This window comes from Sorex fumeus, unplaced genomic scaffold (assembly GCF_029834395.1).
Source record: "Sorex fumeus unplaced genomic scaffold, SorFum_2.1 ptg000048l, whole genome shotgun sequence".
NCBI classification, from domain to species: domain Eukaryota; kingdom Metazoa; phylum Chordata; class Mammalia; order Eulipotyphla; family Soricidae; genus Sorex; species Sorex fumeus.
This window is the reverse complement of record NW_026606105.1, coordinates 5,268,878-5,283,523: the sequence shown is the minus strand read 5'-3', so window position 1 is coordinate 5,283,523 and position 14,646 is coordinate 5,268,878.

The window sequence follows — 14,646 nt, the reverse complement described above, 5'->3', positions numbered from 1 at the left end:
TACACTTGAATAGATGTGGCTCACTACCGGCAGTTTCTATCTTTGTTGTCTATGCACCAACATCCAGTTATGGTGAAAGAGAAACTGAGAAGTTCTACATGGAGCTGGAGAAGTTCTATAAAGAAGATCACACCTTCTACAAGATCATTGTGGGTGATTTTAATGCCAAGATAGGACCAAGAAGATCAGTCGATGAACTCCACATCGGGACCCATGGCCTAGAATGGAACGAACAGGGTGACAGACTGTCTGAGTTCATCATGTCAACCAAAACCTTCCATGGTAACTCACAGTTCCAAAAGGCTGAATCTAAACATTGGACATGGGAGTCTCCCGATGGACGGTTCCACAATGAAATAGACCACATCATATTCAATCGGCGGTTTTGCCTAACCGATGTTGCTGTTGTCCCAAAATTCCAAACGGGATCAGACCACCATCTTCTTCATGCAAAATTCTACCTCACAGAACGAGGAGAAAAGAATGCAAGGTTTAAGAAGAGGACTCCCAGAATGACCACCAACTGGGAGCTCTTTGGCTCTGTTGCGGCAACATGGGAAGATGCCGTCATTGACAACATTGATGAGAAATACGATCAAATGATTCAGCACCTCCATGATTGTGCGAGGAATGCCAAGAGAGAGATAACCACAAAAAAAACGCCTTTCTTCGAACACTCTTGAACTTATTCGCCAATGTGGCTTGGCACATGCCTCAAGCAACCACAAGTGAACATCCGAACTGGCAAAACAGTGCAGAGAAGCCATCAAGGATGACCTCAAAAACAGGAGAGCAGCAGTACTGGTAGATGCGGCAGAAGCTGGGAAAAGCATTCGTAATGCCCGCCTGTCCTTCACCAACTACAAAACCAAGATGACTGCCCTCCGACATCATGATGGATCTATCACATCTTCCAGAAGGGCAATGGAGAAGATTATTCATGACTTCTACTCAGATCTCTTTAATAGCCACATCCACTTGCCCACATACCACATACCACATGATGGATATGTCGTTCCCAATGTTCTCCCTTCCAAAATCCAACATGCCATCTCGTCGGTAAAGAAACAAAGAGCACCTGGCCCAGACAAGATCAGACCTGGACACCTGAAAAACTTACCATCAGTACTCATCAATACATTGGCTTGGCTCTTCACACGCTACCTGTCTGAATGCAAGGTTCCATCCCTATGGAAAACCAGCAGGACTGAACTACTATACAAGAAGGGAGACATCCACGACATTGGCAACTATTGCCCAATCTGCCTATTGTCCGTCGTCTACAAACTGTTCACTCAAGTCATTCTGAATAGGATAAGCAGAACACTAGATGAAGGACAACCATGTGAACAAGCCAGATTCCGAAAAGGATTCAGTACCATCGACCATATCCACATGATTACTAAGCTCATTGAGGTTTCTCGGGAGTTCAAGATGCTGCTCTGTCTAACGTTCATTGATTTAAAGAAGGCCTTTGATTCTGTTGAGACGGAAGCGGTCATGGAAGCCCTAGCCAATCAGGGCGTACAAACTCAATACATCAGGATCCTTCATGAGCTCTATTGCGGATTCACTACCAAGATCTCACCATTCTACAAAGAAGTAATCATCCATATCAAGAGAGGGGTTCGACGGGGTGATACCATTTCACCGAAACTCTTCAGTGCCACCCTCGAGAACATCATGTGACGACTGGAATGGGAAAGCATGGGAGTGAAGATAGATGGTTGGCAACTACACCACCTCCGCTTTGCTGATGACATCGTTCTAATAACACCAAACATCAGCCAAGCGGCACAAATGCTGAATGACTTTGACCGTGAATGTGGAAAGGTCGGACTACAGCTGAATCTTACGAAGACATTGTTTATGAGAAACAGCCTTGTTCCTGACACTCCATTCGCTCTCAACGGAACCACCATCTCCAAATGCAACAGTTATATATACCTAGGTCGAGAAATCAACATGATGAATGACCTGGCACCTGAGTTGCGCAGGAGGAAGAGAGCGGCTTGGAATGCCTTCAAGAACGTTGAAGAAATAACTAAAAGGACAAAGAACCTCCAGCTACGAGCACATCTCTTTGATTCCACTGTTTTTCCTGCATTAACATATGGCTCAGAGACCTGGACCCTACGAAAACAGAATGAGAACGCTATTCGGGTCTCTCAAAGAGGAATCGAAAGAGCTATGCTTGGAATATCACGATTCACTCAAATGAGAGATAGAATCCGAATTTCTGATCTTCGTCAACGCTCAAGAATCAGGGACGCTGTCTCATTTGCCAAGACATCAAAAATCAGATGGGCTGGACACGTAATGAGGTTTACAGACAACTGCTGGACTAGAGCCATTACTGATTGGATTCCACGGCACATCAGAAGATCACGTGGACACCCACCTACAAGATGGTCAGACTTCTTCATCAAGACCCTGAATGATCGGTTTGAGGCTCTGCATGTTCCTAGAATGAACAGATACCATTGGGCTATGCTAGCACGCAACCGGGATGAATGGAGACGTTACTGGCACCTGCTCGAGTAAATCGATGAATAACGGGGATTAAGTGATTAAGTGATTAAGTGATGCTATATTTTTGACTTCCTGTAAATTCTTGTGCTTCTTCTGATTAAATAGGAAGTTAAAATTGTCCATCATAAAATTCTGCCCCAGAGATTACAATAATGGGAAGTACGTGATAGCACAGCGGTAGGGCGTTCGCCTTACACGCGGCCAACATGGCCGACCCGAGTTCGATTCCTCCGCCCCTCTCGGAGAGCCTGGCAAGCTACCGAGAGTATTCGATATGCCAGACACAGTAACAACAAAGTCTCCAATGGAGACGTTACTGGGCCCGTTCGAGCAAATCGACGATCAACGGGAGGGCCTTTACCTTTACCTTTACCTAAGGCAAATGGCCAGGCAAGGATCTGCTAGATCCTTACATCCTCTGTTGCACAGGTCAAGAGCCCAATTTTCATTTAAAAGGGTCCACAGGAAAACCCTTTTCTTTAAAGTTATTGCATCCCCTGTAACACAGACCCAATTTTTCTATTAAAAAAAAAACATGAAAATAAACTATAGTTAACTTAGTCCTATACTAAGTTTCTTCCCAACTGGGGAATTCCGTTTTCTTTCTCTTCTACTTTCCAATAAACTTTTCCACTTTCTGAGTCCGAGCATCCGTATTACTCAATATTTTCTTTTCTGTTCTTTTTTTTTTTTTTTTTTTTTTTTTTTGCTTTTTGGGTAACACCTGGCGATGCACAGGAGTCACTCCTGGCTCTGTACTCAGGAATTATTCCTGGCGGTGCTCAGGGGACCATATGGGATGCTGGGAATCCAACCCGGGTCGGCCACGTGCAAGGCAAATGCCCTACCTGCTGTGCTATCACTGCAGCCCCAATATTTTCATTGAAAGTATTAAAGAACCTGGGAATCACGAACAAACAGAGATCTGCAGTCACTGCTCCACATTATCTGCATCCTTACTTGGTGACAGGAAAAACCTCAGAAACGTGGGTTGATTTCAACTCAGGTGTGGGGCAGCTTAATTGGGGCCAAGATATTTGGGGGGAAATGCTTTCATCTAAGTCTAGTTATTTCATCACAGTGGTGATTAAAAGAATAATACAATATCTTCTAATTTCTAATTAGACCAAAGAGCATATTATTCTTCTTGACAATTTGCAATTCTTGTCATACTTATGAAGACATATACTTTTAATTTCAACTTGAACACCATTTAGTCTTTTAATAAATTATTTAAATATATGATTAGTCAAAAAGCAAACTGGTAATGCAGAAGATGTAATAAATGCAAGTACAAGTTTGTTTCCCAGTGCAAACCCAGATATAAGAAGAGTGTTATATAACCAGAATTGAAACATATTTTAAGAGTTTATGTGGTTTAAAATTTACAGCTGGAGGTAGAGATAATAATGTGGTCCCTGAGCACCAGAAGTGATTGTTGAACACAGAGCCAGAAGTAAGTCCTGAGCATAGCTGGGTTTGGTCCCAAACAAAATTAAAACAAAATAGTAAAATAAGATAAAATTAAAAATTCCACCTCATGAAACAGTTCTCTCTATTACCTGTCCAATCTTCATTTTCACCTGATAAAGTAGTTTCTCTAAGAGCACCTATATATTGAATGCAGAAGTAATAGTAACTTAAAATCATTTTCCTGAACTGAGGTAAGTTCTAATTTCTTGAAGTTCTATTCATAATCTGTAATATTTTTAATTAATCACTTAATCACTAAACTTCCCGTTAGTCGTCGATTTGCACGAGCAGGCGCCAGTAACGTCTCCATTTGTCCCTGTCGCGTGCTAGTGTAGCCCAATGGCATCTGTTCGCTCTGGGAACATGAAGTGCCTCAAACCGATCGTTCATGATCTTGATGAAGAAGTCTGACCATCTGGAAGGTGGGCGGCCACGCGGTCTTTTGACATCCCGTGGAATCCAGTCGGTAACAGCTCTAGTCCAGCGGTCGTCTTTAAATCTCATTACGTGACCAGCCCATCTGATTTTCGACACCTTGGCAAATGAGACAGTGTCCCTGATTCTTGATCATCGACGGATGTCAGAACTCCGGATTCTTTCTCTCATTTGAGTGAAACGTGATATTCCAAGCATAGCTCTTTCTATTCTTCTTTGGGAGACCTGAATAGCGTTCTCATCTTGTTTGCGTAGGGCCCAGGTCTCTGAGGCATATGTTAATGCAGGAAGAACAGTGGAATCAAAGAGATGTGCCCGGAGCCGGAGGTTCTTCATCCTCTTAGCTATTTCTTCGACGTACTTGAAGGCGTTCCAAGCCGCTCTCTTCCTCCTGCGCAGCTCGGGTGCCAGGTCATTTGTCATGTTGACCTCTCAACCTAGGTACACATAGCTGTTGCATTCGGAGATGGTTGTTCCATTGAGAGCGAATGGGGTGTCAGGAACAAGGCTGTTTCTCATAAACATTGTCTTCGTAAGATTCAGCTGTAGTCCTACCTTTCCACACTCACGGTCAAAGTCGGCCAGCATTTGTGCCGCTGAGCTGATGTTTGGTGTTATCAAAACAATGTTATCAGCAAAGAGGAGGTGGTGTAGTTGCCGACCATCTATTTTCACTCCCATTCCTTCCCATTCTAGTCGAGGCATGATGTTCTCGAGGGTGGCACTGAAGAGTTTCGGTGAAATGGTATCACCCTGCCACACCCCTCTCTTGACATCAATGATCACTTCTTTGTAGAATGGTGAGATCCTGGTAGTGAATCTGCAATACAGCTCACGAAGAATCCTGATGTATTGGGCTTGAATGCCCTGATTGGCTAGGGCTTCAATGACCGCTTCCGTCTCAACAGAATCAAAGGCCTTCTTTAAATCAATGAACGTTAGACAGAGCGGCATCTTGAACTCCCGAGAAACCTCAATGAGCTTGGTTATCGTGTGGATATGGTCGATGGTGCTGAATCCTTTGCGGAACCCTGCTTGCTCGCATGGTTGTCCTTCATCTAGTGTTCTGCCAATCCTATTTAGGATGACTCGAGTGAACAACTTGTAGATGACAGACAATAGGCAGATGGGGCGATAGTTGCCAATGTCATGGATGTCCTGCTTCTTGAACAGTAGTACGGTCCTGCTGGTTTTCCATTGGGACGGTACCTTGCATTCAGACAGGTAGCGAGTGAAGAGCCGAGCCAGTGTATTGATGAGTACTGACGGCAGGTTCTTCAGGTGTTCAGGTCTGACCTTGTCTGGGCCGGGTGCTGTTTGTTTCTTTACCGACGAAATGGCGTGTCGGATTTCGGAAGGGAGAACGTTGGGAACGACATATCCATCCTGTGGAATTTGGTATGTCGGCAAGTGGACATGGCTATCGAAGAGATTTGAGTAGAAGTCATGGATAATCTTCTCCATTGCCATTCTGGAGGATGTGATGGATCCATCAGGACGTCGGAGGGCAGTCATCTTGGTCTTGTAGTTGGCGAAGGACAGGCGGGTGTTACGAATACTTTTCCCGGCTTCTGCCGCATCTACCAGTGCTTCTGCTCTTCTCTCTTTGAGGTCTTTCTTGATCACATCTCTGCACTGCTTTGCGAGCTCGGATGTTAGCTTGCGGTTGCCTGAGGCATGCGCCAAACCACGCTGGCGAATTAGCTCGAGTTCTCGAAGATAGGCGATTTTTTGTGGCTATCTCTCTCTTGGCGTTCCTCGCACATTCATGGAGGTGCTGAACCAGTCGATCGTATTCCTCGTCAATTTTGTCAACAATGGCATCTTCCCATGTTGCCGCAATAGTACCAAAGAGTTCCCAGTTGGTGGTCATTCTGGGAGTTCTCCTTTTGAACTTTGCAGCCCTTTCTCTCCGCTGTGTGAAGTAGAATTTTGCACAAAGGAGACGGTGGTCCGATCCCATTCAAAATTTTGGGACAACAGCGACATCAGTCAGGCAAAACCGTCGATTGAATATGATGTGGTCTATTTCGTTGTGGAATCGTCCACCGGGAGACTCCCATGTCCATCGTTTAGATTCTGCCTTCTGGAACTGTGAGTTACCATGAATGGTCTTGGTCGACATGATGAACTCAGACAGTCTCTCACCCTGTTCGTTCCATTCTAGGCCATGGGTCCCGATGTGAAGTTCTTCAGCTGATCTTCTCAGTCCTATCTTGGCATTAAAATCACCCACAATGATCTTGTAGAAGGTGTGGTCTTCTTTATAGAACTTCTCTAGCTCCATGTAGAACTTCTCGATTTCTCTTTCATCATAATGAAAACCTTTTACATTTTTTGATAACCTTTTACATTTTTTGATAATCTCTGATAACCTTTTACATTTTTTGGTGATGGCTGTTGTTTTCCTTCTAATTATCCAGATTAAAGCTCTCAAACATCCCTTTCCTAAACTACTGTAAAAAAAAAAAAAACAAGAATTTGTTTGCTTTTAATTAAAGTGTTGCCATCTTGTGGTCACTTATATAATCGTCTGTAGAATCCTGGAGTTTTGCAGCTCTAAGACAGAATCTATCTGCTCTTATACCTTATGCCTGACCCTCGAATAATTCTTGCAAGGAGTTTCTAAGTGGACTCTCCCCAAAAGTCATCTTGTCTTGATTTAGTTTTTAAAATAATATTCCCTCTGGCCAGAGGAAAACTGGGGGCACTGGTGATGGGAAATGTACACTGGAGAAGGGACCTGTGTTGGAACATTGTATGACTAAGACCCAATCATAAATAATTTTGCAACTGTGTATCTCATGGTGATTCAATAATTTAAAAACTAATGCCCCATCTACTTGAATGGTTTCTTTATATAGGTGATTATGCTTCAAAATTAACGAGAGGGAGGGGGGGCATTAGAGGACCACACCTAACACTTCTCAGAGACTATTCCTGACTTTGTGCTCAGGAAAGACCAGTAGCAGTGTTTGGGAGACCATATTGCATGTCAGGGATCAAAGCTAGCTTGGCGTATACCAGGCTTCCATGCCGTATTGCATCTGTGGTCCTTGATAGTAACATTTTGATTCTGATTTAAGCTTGTAGAAAAATTTGAAGAGTAGCACAAAGAAGTCTGTATGCCGTCACCCGGATTTTACAAATATACTATTATTGTCTCTTTTTCTCCCTTTTCTCTTTGTCTCTCATATGTACATAATCTGAGTCCACAGAAAGGATGTCTAGTTATAAAAATAACCAAGACTATAGCTAATTTTCTAAAATACAAGAATCCATTCTTATGTTATCACAAATAAGTTAAATCAGTAAACTAACATTTTTACAATATCATCATCCAAAGCACCAATGTTCATTTAAGTTTCACCAATCATTCTAGTAGTATTCTTTATATAAAACACAAAACAATGATTATGACAACAACAACAAAAAGAATTTGACCCAGAAGCACATTCTGCATGCATGTTGCATTTGATTTAACTAAATTTTTGTGCTATTATTTTAATATCCTCTTTCTCAAAGATATTTTCTAGTCCCTCTGTTTCTTTTACAATTTGATTTTGACATTTGGAAGATCTAAAGCCCACCAAACAAATTCTATTTGTAGAATAGAACTCATTTAGATTTTATCTGGTATTTTCTATAAATTTAGCAAAACTTTTTTTTTGTACCATAAGGTACAGTTTTAGTGAAACGCTTTTTTTTTTCCTCAGAGATGACACTGGAGTGCTGTGTCTTCTTATTGCATGTGTCAGGAAGTCTAGGAATTCGGTGTGACCATTCTTGTGATATTATCTTTGGTTGAAAAACTTTATGAAATTTTTCTTAATAGAATTTTTGGGGGTTTTGCTCATGACAGTTGGTGAATATTTTGTGAGGAGATAACTTTCTGGTTCCTGTCTGTTTGATCATGCATGATTTTGCTTAACTCAGTTACTATTGATAATTTCTCCAATGGTGATTTTCTAATTAGAGATTTTTCCTGTGCTCATTGTTTGGCATTTCTTCCTTTGCTCTTATTCTTTGAATCATGCTAGGTCAACAGTTGCAAGCCTTCAGTCCCTAAGTATCTCTTCTCTGAGATCCACATTCATCCTTTCAATCCTGCAACCAAAATTCCAATTTGTCATTGTTTGTGTGTTCACAAAGTGTGGGTGCAACCCACCTACGTTTGGTGGCCAAGAGCCACCTCCCCACCCCAGCCAACTGGCCACTGCAGTCACCAACAGATGCATGAAGAAGAGGACAGGCGCACCAGGGTGATTGGTCACCCTTTATTCCAATCTCCATCCCCATTCCAGACTCACACTGCCTCTCTTTCCAGTCTCCCACTGCCCATCCAGTTTCACTCTCTCCATCCAATACTCTGTTCCCATTCCTCTTTCCCAGCTTTGGTTAAGAACCTAAGAACATCAAAGGTTGGGGGTAGCAATTACACATAGGTGAGATAACACAATCAACAAATGTAAAGCCCTTCCCTTCCTTCCAGAGAAGATTCTGAGAAAAGATATCATCCTGCTACTAGATCAGCTCAAGATGGAATTTCATCTAAGGGCCTATCTCTCCTTTCCTTATTCCATATCCATTTAAATAATCATCTTAAGGTTACTTCTTAATAATCTTTCTAGTCATTTTGTATAAACACAGTAAGAGATATAAGAAGCTTATAGAGTGGCTCTTCTGGGGACATCACGCTGTATATATTCCAGACTACAGTCCTCAGGCCAGATACTAAAAACTACTGAGGCTTAAATTGAGTAAATATGACAGATGCCCAGGAGTAAATATTATTCGGGAGTCAATTAATTCCCAAGTTACAAAAGTATAGTGTTAAGTGTCTTATTGTGTCTACACAAAAGGACATTGCTCTAAAAAGGACACAAAGAAAAGAAAAAAGCAATATTTAAAGAATATAAAGAAAAGAAAAAAGCAATATTTTCACTTATAAATATAAAATCCAGAGATCTCTGAAGAATATGACTTTACAAATCAGGCTCTGATTAGGGGGAATGAGTGATTAACAGATAGGAGAAGCAGAGCACAAAGGAGAAATCAAAGATGAAAACAGAGGAAATGGCAGTGCTTCAGGAGCATTGTGATGGGTCTTGGTAAACCTCAGCTCCTTGATTTGGAGGAGAAATAACTGACCATTGTTACCCAACAATTACCTATGCTATATGAGGCACAAAACATGATTCCTGCTCATCCAGTAAATACATTAGTCAAGAGTAATTGAATGTCTAGTTTAGTGTTCCTCGGTCTTGGAAGTATATAGAGAAAAGGTGCAGAGGTTAATCATTAACTAATATCTGGACTTTTCTCTGATTATCTAGGTGATTCTACTATATGACCAATTTCCTGCTGTTTCAGTAAACAGTGCAGATTTCAACATTGAAAATAATTATGCTGGGGGTATGGTGCTGCCAGCAGGTCAATCTGTACCTGTGAGGCGAGTGCATCAGCCTCATGGTGCCTTCAGACCTCCAGATACCCCAAAATTGCTGCTGTGCCTTTGGCCAGACCCCAAAAACTTGGGGCAAAGTTTACCAAGAAAGTAAACAGCCAAAAGTTAGGTATGTGGGAAACACACCCACAAACCACCTCCAGCTCAGCTATATAATTGGACGCAAGGCCTCTCTGGCTCCTGATTGAACTGCTTAATGGCCATGATCCCAGAGACTCAGAAACAAATCTCAAAACCCAGCGGCTTTTGGCAGAAATGTGTCCAGACCCTACAGTAGGTTACCAGTGCTGGGCCAACCCAGGTGGGAATAGGTTTCGTGCCTTGGCCTGTTCCCCTGGGCCGCCATCCTTCAGAGGGCACTGGATAGTCAGGTTTGGGCCCGCAGTGACGAGACACAAAGGGCCTCATGGGATGGGGGTGGAGCCGGGCTTGTCCTCCCCACCCCAATGAGACCCCAAGTCATTGCCCACAAATGGCCTCTCTGGCTCCTGATCAAGCTGCTCAACAGCCATGATCCCAGAGACTCAGAAACAAATCTCAAAACCCAGTGGCTTTTGGGAGAAATGCATCCAGACCCCACAGTACGTTACTGTCGCCGGGCCACCCCAGGGAGGAAAGGGTGTTGTCACTCCGCCTGCTTCCTCTTGGCGGCTTGGTGGCCATCATCCTCCAGAGGCCATTGGACAGTCAGGCTTGGGCCCGCAGTGACGAAACTTGTTGGGCTTCACGAGATGGGGTGGAGAGGGGCCTGCCCTCCCCACCCCAACGAGACCACAAATCATCGCCCACGAACGGCCTCTCTGGCTCCTGATCAAGCTGCTCAACAGCCATGATCCCAGAGACTCAGGAGCAAATCTCGAAACCCAGTGGCTTTTAGCAGAAATCCCTCCAGATTTAAGTGTTAAAATTTCGGAATTTCAAAATCACATGGCCCTACTGCAGCCACGCAACATCATATGTTATTCATAACCAGCAATAAAACACAAATTGTCTACTGTTTCCTTTTCAGCAGATCTGAGTGTTGGGGTAAAATCTCAAATAATAATGGTGGGTCTGGTGTCGAAATATTGAATGTGATCAAAGTAGAGAGAGAATAATGTGGAAATCATCTGTCCCACAGGCAGGGGGAGGGTGTGGGATGGGTGTACACTGGGGTTTTTGGTGGTGGAGAATGGGCACTGGTGAAGGTATGGGTGTTTCATTGTATGACTAAGACTTAGACCAAAAGCTTTGTAACTGCTCTCACGGTGATTCAATAAATAAAATTATAAAAAAAATTAATTATGCCAAAAACGATTAAAACTTAGCCATAACTTCATGAAAGAGAGAAAAAGACAGTGTCAGAGATAAAATCAGACAGACAGAGAATGAGAACAGAGGAAGGAAAAGGGAGGAAGGAGGGGGGAAGGAGAATAAAAAAGAGGAAGCAAGAAAGGAAGTGATAGATGGAGAAGAGAAATGTCATAAAACATAAATAATAGATAAAATTGGGTAAATGGCATGGAAAAATTTCTGTAATATTGTATATTTAATATTGTATCAAATTCATATTCCATAAGAAAGATGAGTTATCAAATAAAGATTATTCTCTGTCTGTGGTTCCTCTTGCTCTCATAGAACCATAGAAAAAATAATGAGTAAATAAATACTTAATTTACCTTTCCATAGAGTTTTGTGTAGAGCAGGTGAGGTGAACAAGAAGGTCCTTCTGAGCTAAGATGACCTTAGAGACTCCTAAGGAATGAGGTTCAACAGGGTTCCTCAGAGCTGAGATGACCTTATAGCCTCCTAAGGGAGGTTGAACAGAGTTACTCAGAGCTGAGGTGACCTTATAGCCTCCAAAAAGAGGTTCAACAGGGTTCCTTAGAACTGAACTGACCTTTAAAACTCCTGAGGAATGATGTTCAACAGGGTCCTTCAGAGATGAGATCATCTTAAAAACTCCAGGGAGGCTCTAGTGATAGTTTCCATGAATCTCTGAGGTTGAGTCATTTTCTTTTTAACTTTAACCCTGGTGCCTTTTGCAGTATTCCAATAGGTAGATAGAAAACAGCAGTCACAGAGTAGATGACAGATGTGATCCTCTAAGGTTCCTACCTTGTAGGATTGTTTCACAACATTTACCCAGCTGTACTGGTCTATGTCCTCTATCTAAAGTTTATAGGTTACAAAGTATCCCCTTAAATTTCTGAACCATGCCATACTCTATAGATTGACAAAGTGCTGTTCCCTTGCCGGAAGATAGTGAAGGAAATGATCCACAGCCCAGGTAAAGACACTGAGGTGCATGGTGGGTCCCCAGGAGAGCATGACCACCCAGATGCCCGTCAAGGCAGAAAAGTGTTTGTCCTATCACTGTTCATTAGGGGAGCACCTGTTTATGACCTGATGCCATCCCACAGATGGGGCTCAGTGGCTAAATGCTGACGTCTAGAAGGGAAGAGAAAAGCAAAAAGGGAATAGGAAGATTAACTAAGGACAATTAATTGAGGGGTAGGTGAAAGGAGAGCAGTGAGGCTTGGGGACTGACTGCAAGGGGGCAAGTCTGGGCAAAGGCAACCCGGAAGGTCCTTGTCTGAGGGTAGATCTAAGAACAAGGCTACAGCACAAATCTAGCGGTGGCATCTAAATCCCAGCTAAAGAAAAAAATTTTGGTGGGGGCAATACATTGGGTGAGGCTAAGGACCTCTCCCAGTGGTGTTTGAGAGCCCATGAAGTGCCAGGGATCAACTCCCAGGCTCCCACATGCCTAGCACATGCTCTGGTCCCTTGAGAGATTTCCCTGTCCCAAAGTTTTGTTTTGTTTCTAAACCTAAAATACTGGGGTTGAAATCATTCACTTGGGATGAGCTAAGAATAACGCAGATTGGATTAGGGACAGCAGGCTTTCTCATTAATTGGGAAAATTTGCTCTTGTTTCTTTGGAATCTGTATCTGGATTTTTGTATGTGTGTTTCCTCACATAGTAGAAATTAACTTATATCTATCAAACAGCTGCCAACTGGCACATACCACATTTTAAGATTTTAAAGTAAGGGGGCTGGAGCAGTAGTACAGCAGGTAGGGCATTTTCCTTTGCAGGTTCGATTCCCAACATCCCATATGGTCTCCCAAACACTGCCAGAAATAATTTCTGAGTACAGAGCCAGAAATAACCCCTGTGCATAACTGGGTATAACACAAAAACAAAAAAAAAAAGATTGTAATGTAAAATGAAGGTCTCCAATTTTCCTTGAGTAGTGACAACAGAAAAATCCATCAGGGAATATAAACAGTACTCTGGTGGCAGGCGAATCAAGGTTTTTTCATAACCAGGAATGTGGAAAAGTTCTTAGATTTAAGCACATCACATTCTTCTGCTCACGGCACAAGAACCAGAAGTGTTACCATGGGTTGAAATGTTTAAGCACTGAGCTGGCAGGAGCTGAACCCAAATATTGAGGGTTAATCTTTGAGGGGAATGGGGGATGTTACAGGACTTACTCTTGGCTCTGTGCTCAGAGATCCCTCCTAGCAATGTTTAGGGAATCATATGTGGTGTCGGGGATGGAACCTTGGTCAGGCACATGCAAGGAAAGTGCCTTACCTGCTGTACTATCTCAATAGCTCCAATTATGTCCCCCTGCATGTCACAGGGGCTCAGAAGGGTTACCATGTGTCAAAAAGTTCCTAACACTGTGCTCAATGCAGACATTGAAAGCTTCCTGGAGCCTCTGGAAGACTCTGCATGGAATAACAATAAGGGGCTCATTACCTTCTTTCACACACCTCACTAATCCTTGCTCTGCCTAAAAACAGGACTCTGAGGTTAGACCAAACTTGGCTCCTCAAAGAGTCATCAGGACTTTGCGATGCCAGACCCTGGTTTCTAGGACATAAAGTTTTCTCTAAACACCCTGGGAGAAACAGAGGAGGGGCTTTCCCAGAGCACATGAGCAATAAACAGTCAATTCACGGGCTTACATGAAGACATTTGACCTCCAGGACAGAGTGATGCATCATCTTTCAAGTTTAGAAGGCAGAAATGGTCCCAGAAGCTCTCAAATAGCCACTAGCATGGTCTTCTCTTGCCATCTATGGTTGTAAAATTCAAACTCAACCCCCAAACTATTAGCACAGGATCCCCACTTTATGTGTGTTTCCTTGACATACCCTGGGCTTCTTGAGAGGAAGCAAAGGACTTCCTCTCTCCACTTTGCCCTTGAACTGTTAAACAAGCAAGTTAGGTTCTTGGTGGCTTGTGTTGAGAATGTGACACCTAGTGGAAGATAGAGGGATCATTGAATAGGTGATGAAAGCAAAGACTATTTGTAGCTAAGTCCTCAAATGCTCTTTGGATGGGTAGAGATGCCCTCCAATGGCCTCTTCTGGATCAAAGTCTCAAAGCAAAGAGATGGCCAGAGGAAGTAGGTTGAGTTCTATTTTAATTTGATGTCTTGCATTCTGTTCCTTGTAAAACTAGCCCTTCCCTTTATCACTAATCACTCCTGTGGCTTGTTGTTTCTACTTCCTGGGGATGGCTGAGCAAAATCATTGGGAGAAAAAAAGAAGCAGGGAGTTTCTTCCAGGGACAACCCGGGCAAGGATTGTTTATGGAGTACTCACTCTGCCTTCAAGTTCCCATCATCTACTGTGACATCCCCTTCAGTAAGCTAAGCTTCAGAATTCTCAGTAATCCCTGACCTCACGCCCAGTCTGGGTGGTCCAGGTTTTTCCAGAAAATACATAGCCCTGTGTGT